This window comes from Diadema antillarum, unplaced genomic scaffold, assembly GCF_040938485.1.
Source record: "Diadema antillarum isolate AM-2024a unplaced genomic scaffold, OU_Dant_1.0 seq00001152_RagTag, whole genome shotgun sequence".
In the NCBI taxonomy this organism is placed as follows: domain Eukaryota; kingdom Metazoa; phylum Echinodermata; class Echinoidea; order Diadematoida; family Diadematidae; genus Diadema; species Diadema antillarum.
In genome coordinates this window covers 211,648-233,922 of record NW_027271963.1, presented here as the reverse complement: position 1 = coordinate 233,922, position 22,275 = coordinate 211,648, and the positions used below count along the sequence as shown (strand labels likewise).

Sequence of the window (22,275 nt, the reverse complement as noted above, 5' to 3'; positions counted from 1 at the left end):
GGCTCCAATGCAATGCATGGCTAGCTGTTGCATGCGCATAGGCCTACAGTATGTGCGCATTCGTTTGGTGCTGCGCTTAGGATGTATACTGTACTGGTACTGCTAGACTGTGTTATGGGAATATGCGATCCCCGATCACAAAACTATCGATATCACTATCGATGTCACATGTAAGCATACATACGTATGCACAACGTTGATACAAAAGCCTGAGAACATGAGTAAACAGTGAACTGTAACTACGGTCTGAATAGTCTTATTTTTGCCTGATATTGAACCAACATGGTGTCAGCTTGAGTGGGATCCCATGCAACGGACATTTGCCATGTCATGCAAGGGAAAATTTGACTGAGAAGAGGTGCTCACAACCCCGGAACCCAAGTCTGCTGCAGCCGATGCGTGAGTAGAATTTTGCTTAAAATCTACCGCTGTAGTCCCACCTGTTGAAAATGGCGACACGCCAGATACCACCGCCTCAGCCGATGAGCTGCAGGGGTGATCTCGAAACGAATTGGAAGGTCTTTAAAGAATCATGGACTGACTATTCTGTGGCCACAGAATTAAACAAGAAGTCTCAGGAAATACAAGTAGCTACACTTCGAGCAATAATGGGGCAAGAATGTAAAGAAAGGCTGATGTCTCTAGCCCTGACTGAAGAACAGGCAAAAAATCCAGGCTCAATCCTGACAAAGCTTACCGAAGATTTTGCACCAGCAAGGAATGTTCTCTATGATCGCTACCCGTACATCTTTCACAGCGCCAACCAACAGCAAAATGAAACGATAGATCAATTTGTAGTACGCTTGAGGAAATTAGGCGAGCCGTGCAAATTTGGTAACCTACAAGAAGAAATGATCAGGGACAGATTAGTCCTGGGCTGCAAGGATAAACAGGCGCAAGCAAGACTCTTTAGGGAGCAGGTCCCGGTGTGTGACCTTAGGAAGGCCACTGCCACATTAGAGGTCAGTGAAGCTGCACAGCAACAGCTCAAAGTAGTTAAAGGAGAAGAGAATGTGCATTTCGTGCACAAATCCAAAGGAAAAGAAAGGCACAACACTGGAGGGCGCTACAACCAAAAGCAGTCTCATACACAGAGCAAGCACTGGAAAGAGAAAGGAAAAGGCCAGAGGAAAGGTACACACAATCAGAAAGGAAACCGCAGATACTGTGGAGGCAGTCATGAGAAACAAAAAGAAAAATGCCCAGCTTATGGGAAAACCTGCAAAAAGTAGGGCAAGCCAAACCATTTCCAAAATGTGTGCATGGCCAGAGGCAAACCAGCATCCCTACACCAGGTAGATGAGAACAACTCTTACGAAAGCAGTGACGATGAGACCTTTGCCTTGGAGGAAGTAGGGACATTGAACATTAAAAATGGGGGAAGGAAATTGACAGTGCCCATCACGGTGAAGCTCCAGAACCACGAGCATATTATGGAATGCCAAATTGACACAGGAGCTACATGCAATGTGCTTTCATTTGAGAAACTCTGTGAAATTGAAAACTCTGGTTGACCACAGCTTGAAACAACTAAGTCTAAGATAAGACTCTATGATGGACGAACCATACCAGTCAGAGGGGAATGTACACTCACATGCCAACATGAGGACAGGGAGCAGGAAGTGGCTTTCAAGGTCATAGAAACAAATCAAATGCCACTCTTATCAAGCAAGACATCGCTGGAAATGGGCCTGATATATGTCAAAGCAGGCAATGCTCTGAATGAGGTCAACCAGCTGAAAGAAAGAAAACCCCCACAAGCAATCATAGACGAATACAGTGATGTCTTTGAAGGACTCGGAAGTCTCCCTGGCGAGTATGACATAACTGTGGATGACAAAATCGTGCCTGTCAAGAATTTGGCAAGGAAGGTCGCAGTAGCCTTGAAACCTGAACTCAAACAGAAGCTGGATGATCTAGAAAACAGGGGTATAGTGAAAAAGGTATCCCAACCCACTGATTGGCTGAGCAACACAGTCATTGTAAGGAAACCGGGCAAGATGAGGATCTGCATTGACCCGCGAAATTTAAATAGAGCCCTCAAACGGCCGCACTACCTCATGCCAACCATGGATGATGTCTTGCCAAAGCTGTCCAATGCCAAAGTCTTTTCGGTCCTGGACGCAAAAGATGGGTTTTGGCAAGTGAAACTGATTGAAAGGAGCAGCTTCCTCACAAACTTCGCAACACCCTTTGGCCGATACAGATGGACCCGCATGCCATTCAGTATATCAACAGCGCCGGAAGAATTTCAGAGACGCCAGCACGAAATTGTTGAGGGACACAATGGTGTGGAAGTGATAGCAGATGACTTCCTGGTGTACGGCAGTGGTGACACACTAGAGGAGGCCATGGCAGACCACGATCAGAACCTGAGAGCGTTCCTGGAAAGGGCACGGCAAGTCCAGCTGAAACTCAACAAGAAAAAGCTGTGTCTGAGCATGGATGAGGTACCATACATGGGTCATCTCCTGACTAGCGAAGGACTCAAATCAGATCCAGACAAAGTACGAGCCGTGGTTGACATGCCCAACCCTACTGACAAAAAGGGTGTCCAACGCCTTCTAGGGAGTGTGACGTACCTGGCACGATTTCTCCCTAGACTATCAGACGTAGCAGAACCCCTTCGACGACTCACAGACAAAGACGTTCTTTTTGAATGGCGCGATGACCACACAGACACGCTCAATGAGCTCTGAAAAATGCTGACCTCGGCACCAGTTCTGGAGTACTACGACGTCAAGGAAGAAGTCACAATACAATGTGACGCGTCAGAGAAAGAGGACTGGGGCAACCTTGCTTCAGAATGGGCAACCGGTTACATTGGCATCACGTGCCTTGACCAAGACTGAGTAGAACTATGCCCGGATAGAAAAAGAATGCTTGGCTATCGTCTACAGCTGTGAGAAATTCGACCAATTCATCCAAGGAAGGAACGTGGCGATCCTGACTGACCACAAGCCCTTGGTGCCCATATTCAGAAAGGCGATTCACAATGCACTGAAACGTTTGCAGAGAATGATGCTGTGGCTACAAACATACCAAGTAGAGGTTGTATACTGCCCGGGCAAGGACATGCTAATTGCAGATTGGCTGAGCAGGGCGTATCTTCCAGAAACAGGCAGCCAGGACAATATCTACAAGGAGTTGGAAGAGATCAACCAGACAGACATGTCCGCATAAGTGATGCCACATCCATCCAACTTCAGAAAGAAACCCTGAGGGATCCTGTGCTACAAACCCCGATGTCAGTGGTCATGAATGGCTGGCCTGATAGCAAAGACGAGGTGCCGACTGCAATACGAAAGTACTACGACTTTCGAGATGAAAACTCTGCACAAAATGGGATTCTGTACAAGGGCATGAAGGTCATAGTCCCTAGAGCAATGCGACCCTTGATGTTAAACCGAATCCACAGTAGCCATCTGGGGGTAGATGCCTGTATCAGGAGAGCCAGAGATGTGCTGTTTTGGCCGGGCATGCAAGGAGAAGTGAAGGAAAAAGTCACACAATGTAGCACATGTAACACTTTTCAAGCAAAGCAGCAGAAAGAACCAATGCTCTCCCACAGTATTCCATCAAGGGCATGGAGTTTTGTATCACAAGATCTATTCACCAACAAGAACGAGGATTATCTCATTACGGTGGACCACTACAGTGACTTCTGGGAAGTGGACAAGGTAACAGGGGACACAACAGCAGCGACAATTGTGAAATGCACAAAAGTCCACTTTGCATGACATGGTCGGCCTGATAAAGCAATCACTGACAATGGACCCCAGTTTGTGGCCAGAGAATATGAACAGTTCGCGGAAAACTGGGAGTTTGAACATGTCACCTCCTCACCATTGCATTAGCCAGAGCAATGGGAAAGCGGAGTCAGCTGTGAAAATCGCAAAGAAAATCCTGCAAAAAAAAAACAGCACATGAGAAGCAGGATGTGTATCTAGTAGTACTTGACTGGAGGAATACACCAAATGAGACTGGCAGTAGTCCAGCCCAACGACTGATGTCTCGGCGTACCAGCACTATCTTGCCCACACCGGAAGGATTGCTGAATCCTGAGGTAGTCGACGGGGTGCAGGAGAGCATCAATCAGAGGAGAAAAATAGCCAAGAAGAACTATGACAAAACGGCAAAACCCCTCCCTGAACTCCAGATAGGGGAGAAAGTAAGAATCCAACCAAAACAACAAGGTCTGGAGTGGAGACTAGGAGTCTGCAAGGAGAAGGTTGGGCCAAGGTCCTACCTGGTCGAGACTGACACTGGGCAGCAGTTGAGGAGGAACTGGAAATTCCTGAGGTCCTCGTGTGAGCCTCCAACAAAACCGGCTCATACTGCACCGTTAAGTAGTCCTCAACGAGAACATCAACCTCAGCCCAGCAAGGAAGCAGAGCAGCAAAGTCCTACATATGCGCAAACCAGCACGCATGACAACACCATCGCGTGACATTCAGCAGCATCAGAAGGGGCCTAGTGGTGGCGGTAGCAACAAATCAACAAGAACCAGGAGCAACATCCAGATGCCGGCAAAGTTCAAGGATTTTGTGTGTTAATTAATCTGTCGATTACATTGGAAGAGAAATAGCGTTGTGACTGAGGGATAGCAAGCAAAGGAACAGCAAAGGAACAGCAAAGGAACTGGAAGAAATGTAAGACAAAATATTGAGATTTTTTCTTTTGAGAAAGGGAGATGTTATGGGAATATGCGATCCCGATCACACAACTATCGATATCACTATCGATGTCACATGTAAGCATACATACGTATGCACAACGTTGATACGAAAGCCTGAGAACATGAGTAAACGGTGAACTGTAACTATGGTCTGAATAATCTTATTTTTGCCTGATATTGAACCAACAGAATGCACTGTGTTACTGCACAAAGGAGCGGATCTATTTGTGGCGTCGAAGTGATAGAGTTCTAGCCTGGCATGAAGGCGGTAAGTCTGCTACTCCTTGTCCCTGTATATAACAAGATTTATTGCAAAATTGCCCTCATTTAATGTAAAACTGTAGGCGTAGAAATAGGCTACGCCCTTGAAGATTTTGTTTGTTTGTTTTAGTTTTCTAAATCTAGTGACAGTAGCGTTAGAACGGGGAACGCTCTACAATAAAGATTACATGGTACGTAGAACCACTCTAACGTTAGTAGTTACTTCTACTAAGTTCTAGACTACGTATGGTTGGACCTATTACTACTCATCGACTGCCTTTATTTGTAACCACTATTTCACGGAAGATGTTCAACAGATTTACCTCAATTTCATGTCACTTTGGGAGAAAATACCATTTCCCTAGAATCTGTAAGAGGTTAGAATAGTCTTCATTGAAAGCTTGCATTTTGTAATTGTAACGTTACCCGGTACCAGTAATTGGCTAGACCTTTCGTTTGATACGAATTTTTATGAAGAGGGTTGCGTCAATAAGTGTCTAGGTGCCTTCAGTATAGTGTACTTTCTAAATCAGTGTGACTTTGTTGATTGTAGTGTTGTCCTGGGGTTATCCAGTAACTATAAAACAGTGAAAGTCTGAGATCACTCCACCTGAAATCAACATCATCAGTCAAAGTGTAGGTTCTAGGTCATCGTCCTTATTTTTGATGTCTTCCAGTAAGTTTCATTTTCCTGATTATTTTATAAACAGGAGAGTCACAATGTTGATTAGGGTCCAGACCGTCATCATTATCATTATCACCAATCGTCATCCAAGATACAGTTGAGTTATTTGGAGCAAGCAGATCGGGAGACACCACACAGGTAACAAGTCTAGAAACAATATATGTTACAAAACTTTCATCGTTGATTTTTGTACTAACAATAAACCATATTAGATATCTCACCAAATTTAATTTGCAAATAATCTTATACAATGTGTTTGTACATGTTTTGAAGTAAAATAGTAGATCTAACACTTTCTTGTTATTAAGGAAGGAATTACTTTTTGTGTGGGTGCACATGATAAGCCTAACATTACAGGGACACAATGGGGGGGGGGGGGGTTGTGAGACAGAATTTTCCAAATCAGGCATCTTTTTGAAACTTCTCGTCAATCTTCAGTGATAAGCTATGTTAATTAGTGCTATAATGAGCAGGTAGATTGGTGATTTTGATTTCAAGTTTGCTCATGGCAAATCCATCTCATGGCTGCCTTTTTTTTTGGGGGGGGGCCTTGGTACAATAGCCTATTTTGGTCTAATTTCCCCATGCCATTGGAACCTCAGAACCTCCACATTATATAATCTAGAGAGAGGGGGAGAGAGAGAAAGAGAGAGAGAAGTTTACAGAAAAAAGAAAAAAAAAAACAGGTAGACAGCTCATGTAAAAATTGCAGAAATTAATCGTCTAATGCTGAAATAACATTTTTTTTTCTCCCTACAAAATTTAGGTAGTGCATTCACTTGGTTAGACTGGGTATGATAGATTACAACACAATGATTTTATTCCTCTGTGTTAAAAGAAGCAAAGCTTAAAATCACAAAAAACTCTGATTTCACTGTATCTTTAATATTACGAAGTTATGAAGTATCTTTCATATGAATGACGATGGGATAGTGAATACATTTTGAGTGAAAATTCAGTTTTATTCCCTGTAAATTCTTCTCAACAGGTGGTGAAAATTGAATGTAAAGCCCAGTAGGATGTCTTGGAAAGTGATGGCACCAAAGTGGATGACAATGATGTCCTGACGACTGTATAAATCCAGAGGAAGATCGTACATATATAACCTCTGCTGGCAGAGAACGAGGCATGGTGCAGTCAGCAGAGTAAATGAACTGGTGATACATCACTGTCTACTACCCATGTGGAAAGTGGTATTCTAGTTAGTACTCAAAATTGAAGAGCCAAATCAATGAATATTATGTACTTAAAGGGCTTGTAAACAATTTTCTATAAAATGCAGATTTTAGATGCTTTAAGTTCTTCTGTTTTTTTTTTGAGGGGAGGACTTACTCCCGACATTTTTCTCAAAATTTATAATCCAATCCATTACAAAAAAAAAAAAAAAATGATGGAAAATTGATTCATTGCAAGTATTGTTGAAAGTGTAAATAACAGCTGTGAATATCTACACCCAAGGGAGAAAGGATACAGTAATGGTCGTAATTCTGCTTGATAAATAATGATGATGAATAAGAAAGAAGCAACAAAAAAAGACCTGCATTATTTCCAGAAAATTCAGCAAAGTAAGTAAAAACTGACGCAAGACACTAAGTGCTAATGTCATGAAGGGATTCTGTTCTACCCTTATAATTTGAACTTGCTAATGGATTCAGTCAACTTCTTGGCTATTCATTCATTTTCAGAATCTATGGGAGTGTACATTGTATTGCAAAGCCAACTGATTTGTTTTCCTTGTGTAATCATTTCTTTTTACCAGTACCAATACGTGATGTTGAAACTCCTTGCAAAGAAGTAACGCCGCCAAAATTCAGTACTACCTCATGGAAGAATTGATCAGGGGTCACGCCAAACCTGTCTGGATTAGAATTAAAGATGCATGCACTTACTTCTATACAACCCGTCTAAAAGTGCAAACATCTGAGGATTACAAGGACATCGCAAGAGAAATATACTGACAGTATCTATACATGCCATATGAAGGAAATGAACCATGGGTAATAATTTTGAATGCTAATAATCTTTTTCCCGCTAGCCATGTGATGTTGTCTCACATTGTCATGATGTATTATAGACCTATTGGGAGGCATCCCACCTGTTATAGCAACCTTTCTATTGTTTTTTTTTCTTTACTGACAGTGTGCATCTAAACCTGTGTACTACAATAAAGTAAATCATGTTGGGGATGATAGAGTTTTGTATGCAATGGGGCTTCAGGTTTCCGTGTGTGTGTGTGTATGTGTGTGTGTATGACATAATGACCAACCTCTAAAGAAATATGAAGGTATATACTTCAAAGAGGAATTCAATGTTTATTTGATGAAAATTGGTTTTGAAATGGCAGAGATATCCAAAACAAAGCGATTCTAATAAGGTCTGACCCACCTTTTTTGAAGATCGCTTTCTTTTACTTATATATATATGCCAGGCCATTGTCCTCTGTGCTTACGGTAATGGTCACCTGCATTCTTATTGCTCCTAGATTTGTTTAATTCGTCTTTTTAACAGCTGATATGTACAATCGTAATTTCATCTAATATGTAAAGACAATTGCTCGAAATCGTTTTGCACTATTAAGAAAAAGTTTTATTCACTTCATGTTATTCATCAACCATGTAATTCAGTGTTAAAATATTACTCAAGAACTTTGTTCGATTGGCTTTCTGTTATACGTACTCTTGTGCAAAAAGGAATGTAGAAATCAAGGCAAATCAAATCAAAATCTCAGCCATTTCATTTCTTTTCCTCAGGTGCTTCCTATACAATCAGCATATATTGGACGCCCATAAGAGGCCAGTAGATGTATTTGTTAGGAATTCTTTGCAATTTTCTTGCAGACCTGCAAGGAAATGCAGCATTTGGTAGTTATTTTCTTTCTGAGACATTCTTGAAATCGGTCACACGGAGAGAGGTATTAGAAATGTAGTACAACATGTGTGGAGAATAGGGATGAGTCTTGCAACTGACTGACAAATTGACAAGGGAGGAGTCTTGCTGATCACATCGTGTATTCATGACAGCCTTGCATACCCTCCCGCCTCCAGTTGCAATGAATTATTTTTCTTTGTTGATATCCTCTTGTCTTTACCAAAATTCTCGCTGTGTTGAAATTGAAATTAGCCCTCCATACCATGACTATGTGGAGTATGAGATTGATTAGACTCTAATAGACTATTCATGTATACCCACTGAGTTTGACTTCCTTCTCCAAAGTTCTAGCACAGTAGAAGTTTTCTCTCACTCACCCCCTTGAAATCCACTAACATTCTTATTTCTCTCAAAATAGCAAAAGTGTTAGCCTACATGTACTTCCAGTGATCGTCGCAGTGAAAAGAACAATCCGTGAATATCATATATTTAAGTTCCATTATTGGTACTGATAAGGGAGCGCAGATGTTCATCACAGGCTAAATGCTGTGATTTTTTTTTTGGTTTGTTTATGGAGTGCATCATCTACACTCCTAGCGCCTGATCAGTACCAATACGCCCATATGTTGTGCATTGTATAATTTGCGGTGAGCCTAATCTGGTTTGGATATCCCAAAGCACTTTACCAATAATTGATGCAATCTTCAAGGTTGGCATGGATTTGTTCACAGATTGCAGTTATATGTTCCTGGAGGTGTTACATATATTGTGTCAAGCTTCTGAAGCATGGAGTTGCAATTCACAAATAACAAGTTTGTTTGTTTTACAATACTAAGAATGAGTTCTGAATACAGTAGAAAGAAGGCGATTCTTGAAAGTAGGCCAAGAATTACATGTGACTGAAAAGTAACTTTTAAATGCAATATTTTTTTTTCCCCCAAAGTGAGTTGTGGGCAATTTCCTGCAAATACACATTTTACTGTGTGTATCGGAGAGAATTTCATATATGTCTTCGTGTACAGGCCTGTGACTCCCAGGTTTCTTGCATTTAACTCAGTATGGTGTCATATAGCAAAGCATGGTAATATTTAAAGGGACTGTACAGTACTGCTTGAGGTGGGGATTCACGTTATGAACATTCCTAGGTGAGATAATGAGAAACCTCTTATGAAATACGAAAGAGCATGTAATTTTTAGAAGGATTCAATGTTTATTTGATGAAAATTGGTTTTCAAATGGCTGAGATATCCAAAAAAGTGATGATAATAAAAGGTGACAGGCCACGCCTTTTATTAGGATCTCTTTGTTTCACCTTGTTTTCGGATATCTCAGCCATTTCAAAACCGATTTTCATCGAATAAACTTTTGATACCCCTTAGAATTGCATGCTCTTTGACAACTCTTAGAGTGGTTTCTGAATATCTTGCAAAATGTTAAAAACTAAATCCTCACCTCAACCAGAACTGTACACACCCTTTAAACGATTTTAACTTATTATTCATCAGATGTTGCCTAAGCTTTGACTGATGTTTCGATAACTTGCATTCAGGGAATTGCCTCTGACTCTTGTAGCCAAAATGTTTGTGAAAGCTAACCCAGGTCTTCCCTGGTATTATGCGATGTAAGTGTGCTGATGATTTGGTACATACTGGGCAAATTCTATAAAATGTTATGCGTTTATCTCATTCCATGCAGAAGTGTGGAAAAATCCACTTTACATTAATAAACACATGGGAATTAACATGTATGATGAGTAACATGTCTCCTATAAACAAGTGGGAATTAGCATGTATGATGTGTAAACATGTCTCATATAAACACTGAGAAATTGCCATGTATAATATGCAAACATGTCACATGTTTAGTGTATGCAATTTTGTGATTGCTCTAATAAATCAGACATGTGTTCTAAGAATAAACACTAAAATGGCAAATAAACATGTTGCAGTGTTTTTTAATCTGTCACAGCGAATAAACATGTCTCAGTGTTTAGATCTTAAACATTGTGGGTGATTATGTGACTTTGCGGTGTTTAGTATTTCAACACTGTGATTATGGTGTAAACGTTTGGTGTTTAGCCTATACCGGTACATAGAGCAGGTGTTTAGTTTTTAAACATCAGAACCTTTTAAAACATAGACATGTGTGTGTGATAAACACCTAGGGTGTGATGAAATTAAGCACAGCATGTGTTTTAGCTCCTAAACATGTTCAATACATAAACGCGTCGCAGTGTTTTAAAACTGTCACAGAAAAGTGTTTAGAAACTAAACAAATTTTTTTAACCGTGTAGATGCAGGAAGCTGTAACAAACTACCATTAGGGGGGCATTTCATGAAGCGTTTTGGTCGGATATTTTTCAGACAAACTGTTACAAGCTACTGAAATCCTTGCATCTGATTGGCTGAGAGCATATTTGTCAGACAACTTTGTCGGACAAAATGCTTCATGAAATGCCCCCCTGGTCTGAAAGGCTGGGTAAGGAGGCCCCCCTGGTCTGAAAGGCTGGGTAAGGAGGCCCAGGAAAAGACATCAACCTCAGTCCCCCTGTAAGACCCCTGGACTAGGGCATGCAAGGGGTACCGGTAGCTAGACCTAAACCTCAGTACCCCTTTTAAGGCACGAGATAGGCAGGAAATGCTGCCATCAATGGGCTAGATGGTTGCCAGGGCAGAAACCAGTTGCTGTAGGGTCATGACTGCTGCTCCAAAGACATGGCAAGGAGGCATTGAACTGATGTTTGAAATGAAGTTTGCACAACTATATACATGTATCATAGCCATCACATGTGCCAAATTTCAAGACAAATGCTCAAAAGCTGAGGGAGTAAGCTGAATCGACAATATTTTAGTACGCAAGCAAGACAATTGGCCAAATTAAACCAGGGTTTGTTATTGCAATCACTGCCAAGTATGCTTTCTGTTATGAATGTACATACTGGTAGGTACCGTATATGATGTAGTGTCTAGTTGCTTAAATGTGTGTATGTATATAGCCTACAGATTGACCAGATCAGTGGAGAAGTTTCTATTTGTAAAGCTGCTTATACATGCATGTGAAAGGAAAGAGCTCATCCAATCCAGAATGTTCTTGGAAGTGCCTACATACTTGTCTAAGTGATGGAGTACACACACTGTACAATACTTGTTACCGTACTAGCCAGGCGATAAGGCCACACCATTTTTCACAAAAATCAAGCAGTAAAGTCGGGGTGCAGCCTATACGCCAGCACAAGCAAATTATTGTCTTTCCAACTCAGAGAATCACTTGCCCAAACAACACACACAACCATGACAGTATAGGTCTATGCAATGTGCCAAGGAGCAATGCGATATCAACCACTGAATTAATCTTACCGATGAGCTAGATCTGCAGTCAAGCGGCTCGAATAGTACAGTTTGTGTGAATGAAGACACACTGGTACAAACAAACATAAATTATTGCTAGAAAGTTCATGGAAAGAGGAGAAACAAAAAAATTTCTCAGCAATAGCATGTGGAGAAGTAATGAAGGTTTGATCACAACAAAACCCCTTCAATTTTTTCTTTCCTGATTTCAGGGCTGCCAACTCTCACGCATTGAGCGTGAGACTCATGCAATTCAACCAATTTTGACTGTCTCACTCTGATAGACGATATCTCACGCTAAACCCCCAAAATGGAATGAACATGACTACAAAAATAAATATATCTCTAAATTCTCTGATATTCCGAATATCGATATGCCCAAGCCTAAAATTTCGAGATTTTCCCGCGCGGGTGTAAAGCTTTACCAATAAAAATCGTTTTCGGTTCGCGCGCAAAGACGAGCTATTGGATTACGATTGGTTTCTACCTATACCACGTGAGCGTAGCTTGTACTTTTGGCAAATTACAGTACATGTATGGCTATGACGTGTACTTTATATCGCTTTACATACACTGACTGTGTACGTAGTACGTACGTACGGCCGCACAGCAGGCCGCCAGGTGCTAGCAAGGAGGTCGCTCCGCTCCCTCGTAGTGTCTCACCCCTAACTCTCACTCAAGGTTGGCAGCCCTGTGATTTTCATCCCCAAAGTCGGGGTGCAGTTTATCCGGTGCTGCGGCCTAATTATCACCGGAGAATATGGTATTTGCAGCCTAGTGTTTTTGGTAGAGCTATTTTTAGATATGATGCCATGCACATTACATTCGATCCATTTTCATGCACATTAGTGAATCAGGGTGCCTGGAAGGATCTTGATCTCACAGGTATGTAGCCATAGGTTACAGATAATTACAGAACATTCAAGAAGGGGTGAAAGGACCTATATAAGCCACAGAAATTCTGAAGTAGGCAGAGTACCCAACACCTCTGCTCTAAGAGTTACGTCACTTCTGGCTCTGAAGTGACTTCTTATAGTCTGTCCTGTGTTACCTGCAGACCTGCTATATTTGTGGAGATAAGGCCTGGGAGACATATATTGCCTGCTGAGAATTGGTTCGCCTACATTGGTGACGATTCGATCCATTTTCGTGTCTATTTAGATATGGACATTGCTACATCGAAGCGGTGATGAGCTGGATTCCTAGCTGAATATTATTTGCTGGATTATCATTTATACATTGACTGGACGTGGTCGTCACCAACATCTGGATTCTACATGTGTTGCTGTGGATTTAAACTTTGGATTACAGTAACCTGTGCCCGTCAGAGATTTACGTCAGAGAGATCACTCAGTGGTGCATCGAACAGTGATGTACGCAGAAAATGACAATTTTTATCTTCAAATGTGTTGATTTGAGGCCTAATCGAAATTCGCCTGCAAGTAGTCCCACTCATAAGAGATGGCGTACAGACATTCAGCATATCGTCACTGCTGCACAAGTCCTATAGAACTAGATACAAATAAGCCTATATGATAGAATTTTTGCATACACTGTATTTGTTCATATATGCTATAGAAAATATGAATGTGTGTACAGTTATTAGGTCATATGAAATGATATACTGTAAAAGTGGAAATTTTCGTGGTGTTGAAATTTTCGCGCATTTCACGCAACCAGAAAGTACCGCGAAAACAAAAGCACACAAATATTTTTGCTTGCCATATGTTCCTGTGCATGATGTATTGATTCCGCGGAATTATAAACACCTGAAACCCTTCTTAACCGGCCAAGCGCGAAAAATTAGTCGCTCGAAAATATCCATTTTTACAGTATATGTTTACTTTTCATTCATAAATGGATATCATGTGGTTTGAGACCGTGAATGATGCGTGTGTGAAAAATGCCTCAGCACTCAGGGTTCCAGTGTGCACAATAGCCTGCAGCAGTCAGTGGTTAATACAATCATGGTTCTTTTGTGCAATCATTCTCATTGTGATTTTGGTCATAACATTCCCAAAGAATAGAAAGAAGGACCATTCTGGTCACCTGGTCAATGCAAAATCTTCATTGTTAAGACATACATTCAACAAAAACTCCAATTGGACCAGCTTTAAAGAAAGTTGCTTAAAGGACAAAAAGTGCCCAACCAACTGAAAGGAGGGACTATTGTACCAAAGTGCAAGTGCACATGAGCTACCTCCAAAACTGGCTTATACGAGAAGTACAGGCATGTTGGGGGTAGATTGCGATATCCCCAGTACAGGGCCCAGCATTCGGAGAGCACTTCTATGGCACTCTGTAGAAGTTGCTTGCTTCCCCTCACACGCAAAATGGATATCTGAGTGATGAATAGTGCAAAAGCAAAAAGATATTCTGCCAGGAGACAGATGCTCGAGCCTAGCTGGGATGCCAGACTAGACAGAAGCCTCACAGTGCTGTAAAGACTATCAGGTGGGTTTGTTTGATTTTGATTTATAAAAGAAAGGCAGTATTTATACCTTGCAAGCAAACAGAAGTGTACAAACACCAAATGAGGAATAGGAGTATTCCAAGTAACTCCTACAGCAATTAAACAAATGAGTACAAAAACTACTATCAAAAAAGATAATTGGCATCTCTGCTAAGGCATCTTCAAAAGTATGGGGGGGGGGGGGCATAAGTTCCAGCAGTGGATGACTGCTAGGTGCTTCCCTGAAGTTGCATGACCGAAATACATGAAATCTTCCATGGTCACGTCTAGATCACATTGTTGTGTAATGATGCACAAAGTCATCAATACCCCCTTCTATTCCACTGATAGGATGACCAGATATTATATGTCACTTCACTTCCAGCCTGTCAATGGCCTCTAACAATACTCTCCTCCTCCAGTGAGTCACTGACCTTCAACATTCATCCCTCCAGAACACCAGAATGTTAGAATGATCCCATTGTTTCCTCACTGTATCAAGCAACATCTAGCCCTGTCTAATTTACAACCAGGTTGAGTCACACCCAAACATCCTGCCCTTCCCCCATAGCTTACTTAGAATTACAGTTAAACTCGCCTAAGTCGACGTCGCATATGTCGAATAATCGCTTAAGTCGAAGATTTTAAAAAGTCCCGATTTTTCCCAATTGACTTACGTGTATTAATTCACTCACAAGTCGAATTCTTTAAGTCGAATACTCGCCTTAAGTCGATGAAATTTCAAGAACACTTTCACGGAAAAACCAATGAATTCTCTGTGCCTAAGTCGAATAAGATTTTATTGTGTAATAAATCACTGTCAAAATCACGAGACACCAGTTTTTATTTACATACAGTATATACCAAAAGAAACTTTGCGTTAATAGACATTAACGTTTCATTAATGCAAGCGTTTTCACCTGAATCGTTAGTAACGCAAACTAACGATCGGGAAAATTAATGTTTGTAGTAACGATGAGTAACGATCCCAAGCGCAAATTAACAATGTTTCGTTGACATTAACGATAGGTAACGCAAGAACTCACACGAGATTTTTGTTTCCGTTACCCAGACCTGGTGATAGGACGACGTAGCCCCTGCTGAGTGTAGCGATCTATGCCTTATACTTAGCGAAGTCTTTTCGCGAATCGAATCACGATTTCGCAAGTGGTTAAATATGCGACCGGGGTCACCAAAAACGCACGCCGGGCCACCAAAAAAAGCCGGATGTTTGCCTTCAGTTTTGGATATGCACAGTGGTAACAATCAGCTCCATAAGATGCTAGAATAAATGTCAGATGTTTGCTCTTAATTTTGGAAATGAATAACGGTAATATTCGACACCGTATAATACTAAAATAAATGTCGGATGTTTGCTTATACTTTTGGAAATGAATAATGGTAAGATTCAGTTCCGTACGGTGCTGAAATTAACGTCAGATATATGATTTTGCGTTCGGAAATGAATAAGGATAAAATACGGCTCCGGAAGATGCTGAAATAAATGTCGAATGTTTGCTTTGACGTTCGGATATGAATAATAATGATATTCAACTCCATACGATGATAAAATAAATGTCGGATGTTGACTTTTACTTTCGAAAATAAATAACAATAAAATTCATCTCCGGAAGGTGCTAAAGTAAATGTCGAATTATCCCTTTGACGTTCGGAAATGAATAACAATGATAATCAACTTCGTATGATGATAAAATAAATGCCGGATGTTTACTTTTACGTTCGAAAGTAAATAACAATAACATTCAGCTCCGGAAGATGCTAAAGTAATGTCGAATTATCCCTTTGACGTTCGGAAATGAATAACAATAATAATCAACTTCGTACGACAATGAGATAAATGTCGGATGTTTGCTTTTACTTTCGAAAGTAAATAGCAATAAAATTCGGCTCCAGAAGATGCTAAAATAAATGTCAGATGATTGTTTTTACGTTCGGAAGTGAATACGTGTAGCAGTAATATTCTTCTCCATACGATGCTATATAACTGTCGGATGTTTGCTTTCAAATTTCGAAATGAATAACAGTAACATTTAGCTGCATTTGATGTTAAAGTTAATGTTTGATATTTGCTTTGACGTTCGGAAATGAATAACAATAACATTCAACTCCATACGATGATGAAATAAATGCCGAATGTTCGCTTTTTTTTACGTTCGAAAGTAAAAAGCATGTTACATTCGGCTCAGGAAGATGCCAAAATAAATGTCAGATGATTGCTTTTACGTTCGGAAGTGAATAGCAGTAACATTCTGCTTCATAATTAAGATGTTAAAATAAATATCAGACATTTGCTATTTAACACTTCGAAATGAATAACAATACATTCAGCTGCGTTTGATGGTAAAGTAAATGTCGGATGTCTGCCTTGACGTTCGAATATGAAAAACAGTGTAACATTTGGCTCCTTACGATGCTGAAATGATTGTTAGATGATTCATTTCACTTTCGGAAGTGGACAGCAGTAACATTCGGCTCCTTACGATCATAAAATATGTCGGGCGTTTGCTTTTGAATTTGGAGATCAAATAAAGGAAATATTCTGCTCCGTACGATGCTAAAGTAACAGATTGTTTCTTTTACAGTTTGAAATGATTAACGGTATCAATCGGCTCAGATGATAAAATAAAAAGCGGATGTTTGCTTTCACGTTCGGAAATGAATAAGGATGATATTCAGCTCCATAAAATCCTAGAATGAATGTCGGTTGCTTGTTTTTACATTTGAAAATGATTAGCGGTAAATTCGGCTCCGGAAGGTGTTAAAATACTTGTAAATGGTGGATGATTGCTTTTACAATCAGAAATAAATAACGGTCACTTTCGGCTCTTTACGATGCTAAAACAAATGTCGGATGTTTACAAAAGTCTGCAAATGCTCCCACTTTCTCATTTCAAACGTAAATTTTGACCACCTAAATAGGCATCAACTTTTATGATAATCAATAAGCCTATTTGCTAAATCTTAGAGCTCAGAATAACGGTATAAGATGATTAAATTTTCTATTTATTTATTTTAGACGTGGGTACCGTCCTGTATCACTTCAGTAATACTTAATATTAATTTTTCTATGTTTAGTAGGACTGATTTAGTTTTGCTTTTTTTTCGGGCCACCAAAAAATAAAAATCAATCATTTTGGTGGCCCGATCGGGCCACCAAAATAAAAGTTAGTGTGGAGCCCTGGCCTGCATCAATGTGGATAAAGTGTCTTGCTGAAGGGCAAATATCGGGCACACCGCTCCAGCTCTCGGCTCCAGAGTAGACAACATACATACATGTTCATTATACATGTGTACACGTGGTGTAACTGTAAGTCGATTTTTTTCGACTTACGCACAAGTCGAAACTCGCCTAAGTCGATGTGTTTTGCTCAGTCCCGAGAAGATCGACTTATGGGAGTTTAACTGTACTCAAAATACTCTTTGAAGCAACTTGTTCATGCTGTGCTTAATTTCCCAAAAATTGCCACAAAAAAAAAAAAACAGCGGTTAGTAAGTGATGATGCAATAAACACCAGGTGAATGTCACGAACAAATACATTGCTGGCTGTAATACCATCGTAACTAAGTACACTCGCATGCAACGACTTTGTATAATGTACATTCCTATTCTGACATTCCGTGACACTCTACACAAACACAAGCATTTTTTTAACCCTTTAATTCCAACACACTAGTATTGATCGACTGGCCCGTGATTACTGTTTCCACCTGGGTTTCGATTTTTTTTTGTCTTCTCTTTTTTTCCTCACTCTATGCGGTAAACACCAGGTGAATGTCACGTTCAATTGCATTTCTGGCTGCATGTACCACTATTCAAAGCAAAGTACATTAGAACGCTGTTGACTCTGTACATTCATACTCACACGTTCTGGAACATTATACACAAGCACAACCCCCCCCCCCCTTTTATTTTTCTACAACATGATTTGATCCCACTGAAATCGATCGCCTGATTATGAAGTTCAGGATATAATGTATTATTTGGGAGTAAGTTTTTTTTTTTCTCTCTCTCTCTTAATTATATTTTGACCTAAACTTTGGAGCTGTGAAATATGAATTGATAACACGGTGCATGCTTTCTATTACATATCATATTGTATGCATGTAGACCTTCAGTATGCATGTAGACCTTCAGTAAGCGCCTGTCTGTGATTCGTTTTCCGAATCGATCCATTTGTTGACAATAATTAGTGCACCTGCAGTTTAAATATGAGCAACTCTTTATCTGTCACTGGTGTACATACGGAAACAACTGCTAAAACCATACGAGTTGTTTCCATATTTTTACATGCATCGCAATAACTGTTTCGAATATCAGTTGGTGTTTTCATTATTCGGTGTATTCTGTTGCCATATCGGACCGCTTGAGGGGATGTGTAGTACATTTGTACCACATGCTTCACATTTGCCGATTTTGTTTTCTCTTACAATATGCTTGATGAATGCCACGATCAGTTTATGCATCCATTGAATATACACCAATCGTAAATTGTACATTTATAAGTTATGATAATGTACATTTCTTTTCTGTGCAAGTGTTTAAGGTCTTAAATGCCGTCTTGTGCTCATCTATGACCTATAGTACATCGCCCAATGTTATCCATGACCTCTTTTACACTTTTGAGGTATAAAGGACAGCTATTCTATCTTTGGTTGTTAAGTTTTCCTTCTAATTCATGATTTGGGTATACACCGAAATGATCTGATTGATTGATAGCCCCACCTGGGTAGTCTTCTTTCCTGGCGCACTGTCACTGGGACAACCTATTTTGGCACTGTCTTTAAATCATATCGTATAAACACAATTTGCTTTACAATGTATATCTGTGAGCTTGTTATATTGTCAGGATTATAACTGATAATTTTTATTACTCCAAATATTTGAGATTGAACTATTTATAGCAAGATGGCTTTCTGCAGTCAGCTACAGTACCTTTATTAACGGGAGTGAGTGTAGAGGCAGTTGCATTTTTATTTTGTACCCACATTTCAACATTGCAGATAACATACAGCAGTCAGTTAACTTCTATGGTTCAGATAGTTTGAGGCGGTATGCAGGTAACCAACTGGGTGCCTTATCTTTTCCACCCTATTAAATCAAATGATTAATGAGAGTTATGAATAGTTGGAATGTAATGTTTGACACCCATCGTTCAAGCTAAAGCCAGTTTGTACGTTATGATACTGTACATGTATATTGCTTCTATTTGCTATTGAATACGTGTATATAGCAAGTTGGCTGTCTGTAGTGTCAGCTTCGGTATCCTTATTTGTGTCGTGTTTTTTCTTCTTCTTTTTTGTACCCACATTTTAATATTGCTCCGCAGTTATTATACAACACTTAGTAAATTTCTATGGTTTTGGATAGCTTGAGGCAGTATGTAGATCTCAATCTAGGCTCTTTTTTCCATTCACTCTAACTAAATCCCTAATGAATTATATGAATAGTAGGAATGCAATGTTTGACACCAACCTTCTGATCGTCTGAGCTAAAGTAACCTTTATGTTATGATACTCTTCTGGTATGCATACTGTTACAAGAGTCTTTATAAGAGTCGTTGTCTTAGATGTTGTTGTTGGATATAATAAACTAAACGGAAAGGTTGTTTATTAATGAAGTTTATTTGACATGCTTGATAACAGATATAATTTGGAAAAGATATATTTTTTGATACAAACTATAACATTGAGACACCGTGTTGGAAATGCGGGATATCTTACTTGTAAGTCGCAGATTTGAGTATTGTATCACAGTCCTTACATTACATTCCAGTGTATTCCACTGCATTTGTACCCTCCAGACATCAATTTTAACGAGTGGCGGCAGTTCCTTAAATGTCGAGTGTGTAGCTTATATTCATTGCTTCTACTCCTATCAAAGTGTAAAATGTATTCCTTGTTTCATTTATTTTTTTCGTGTGTTTGTCTAGTCATATTGTCTTGCGAGTTTAAAATGTCGATGCGCCGCTCTCCTGCATACCGTATATTACTGCCCCTGTTCCTCCTCCACTTCTCTCTGGGTCTTTGCCTCATACACTTGAATGCACTCTTATTCTTACCATCAACGAATATGGTAATGCCATCTATTTATGATGGATAGTACGACTCAGGTTGTGAATTTTCCTTATCACTCTCTAAACAATGATGATTTTTTTGTTATGTTTAATCATGGTTCGGTAACTCATGAAACAAATGAATCCTACAGTAAACGTTTCTGTGCAAACTATGATTTTAATTCTCATACTAAAAGTGTAAATTTTGGTGAAGATAATAATGAACAATATCTTAGTTCTGAATATTTTACAATCAATCAATTCAAAGCTTTAACTGAAATTACTCAAAGTTTTTCGTTGATGCAACTCAATATAAGGAGTTTGAATCGTAATTTTGATAATTTTTGCTGTTTCATGAATGACATTCATAAATCATCTTTCTCTGTAATTGGTCTGAGTGAAACATGGATCAGTCCGACTTCTATGCCTACGTTCTCTCTTCCCGGGTATGATTTTATAGAAAACAGTCGTCAGCACAAGAAAGGCGGAGGAGTTGCCCTGTATATAAAGCAAAACCTTGATTATATTATTCATAGTGGATTGAACTGCATGAGTGAAGCTGTAGAATCACTCTTTATTGAAATTAACGTGCCTGGTTCTAGGAACATACTTGTATTAGTCATGTACCGACCTCCGAATTCTGAGGTTCAAGATTTCTTTACTTATCTGCAATCGTTATTGCAAAATCCAATTTTTAACAATAAAGATTGTTATATTATGGGAGATTTTAACGTAGATTTATCTAAGTTTCAGACATCAAATTCTGCTCAGAATTTATTAGATATTATGATGTCCTCATCTTTTTTACCCCTTATAACAAAGCCAACTAGAGTAACTAATCATTCAGCAACACTTATTGATAATATATTCTGCAATATCAACCCATTACCCTTTTCTGGCATTGTTTTATCAGATTTGTCCGACCATTACCCCATATTTACTCATATTCCAGTTAATCGCAAATTTAATTTGAATTCTTCTGTAGTGTATTTTCGAAAAGTTACACCAGATAATATAGCTCGGTTGCAAGATAGTTTTAATGCAGTAGATTGGTCTGAGGTATATGATGCTGAGGACCCAAATTATGCTTATAATTTATTTATGAGAAAATTGAATTTACTCTTAGATAAGTATGTTCCTTTAGTTAAGAAAAATAATAGTAATTATAAAAGATTCCCGAGACTCCCGTGGATATCAAAGTCCTTGTTGCGGTCAATTAACCGAAAAAATAATTTGTATTACGCTGATAAAATCAAACGTACTGAGGAATCTCGTCATAAATATATTTCATATAAGAATGTTCTTACTCAAATTTTGCGTTGTGCAAAGCGAAAATATTTCAGTGATCAGATAACATTATTTTAAACATGATATCCAAAATACTTGGAAAGTTATTGATTCGGCCATTAATAGAAACAAAGAAACATCCCGTATTACTACAATCAAACATAATGATCTTACAATTGTTGATTCAAGGTTTATAGCTGATGTTTTTAATCAATATTTTTCACAAATAGGAAATAATTTTGCTAAAAAGATTCCTAAATCTCAAAAGTTATTTGTTGATTTTTTACAAACGCCTAATCCCAGCTCCTGTTTTTTTGCTCCCACTCACCGGAACGAACTAATTGATATAGTTCGGAATTTAAAGAGTAAAAAAAGTGTTGGTTATGATAATATTGATAATGTTCTTTTAAAAAATATCATAGAGTTTGTTGTTGACCCTTTGGTTCATGTGTTTAATTTGTCTTTAAGTAATGGCGTTGTCCCCGAGGCTATGAAAGTATCTAAGGTTATTCCTATTTTTAAGAAAGGGGATAGGGAAGACATCAGTAATTATAGACCAATATCTTTGTTATCCACTATCTCTAAATTACTGGAAAAAGTTGTACATTTTAGACTTTTGGATT

At 39.2% G+C, this 22,275-nt stretch overlaps 1 protein-coding gene and 1 long non-coding RNA gene across 3 annotated transcripts in view; one reads left to right on the top strand and one right to left on the bottom strand.

Moving 5' to 3' along the window:
- The window catches only part of LOC139744272 (uncharacterized), a 337,296-nt gene that overhangs the window by 188,812 nt on the left and 126,209 nt on the right, over positions 1-22,275 (bottom strand). The window lies entirely within an intron of this gene.
- LOC139744273 (uncharacterized) lies at positions 4,456-8,124 on the top strand. 2 transcript variants are annotated; one of them, XR_011711820.1, is made up of 4 exons: positions 4,456-4,946; positions 5,650-5,762; positions 6,613-6,781; positions 7,384-8,124. It is a non-coding gene; the product is annotated as an uncharacterized lncRNA (long non-coding RNA). The 2 variants fall into 2 exon arrangements; XR_011711819.1 differs by having other exon boundaries at positions 4,456-5,762.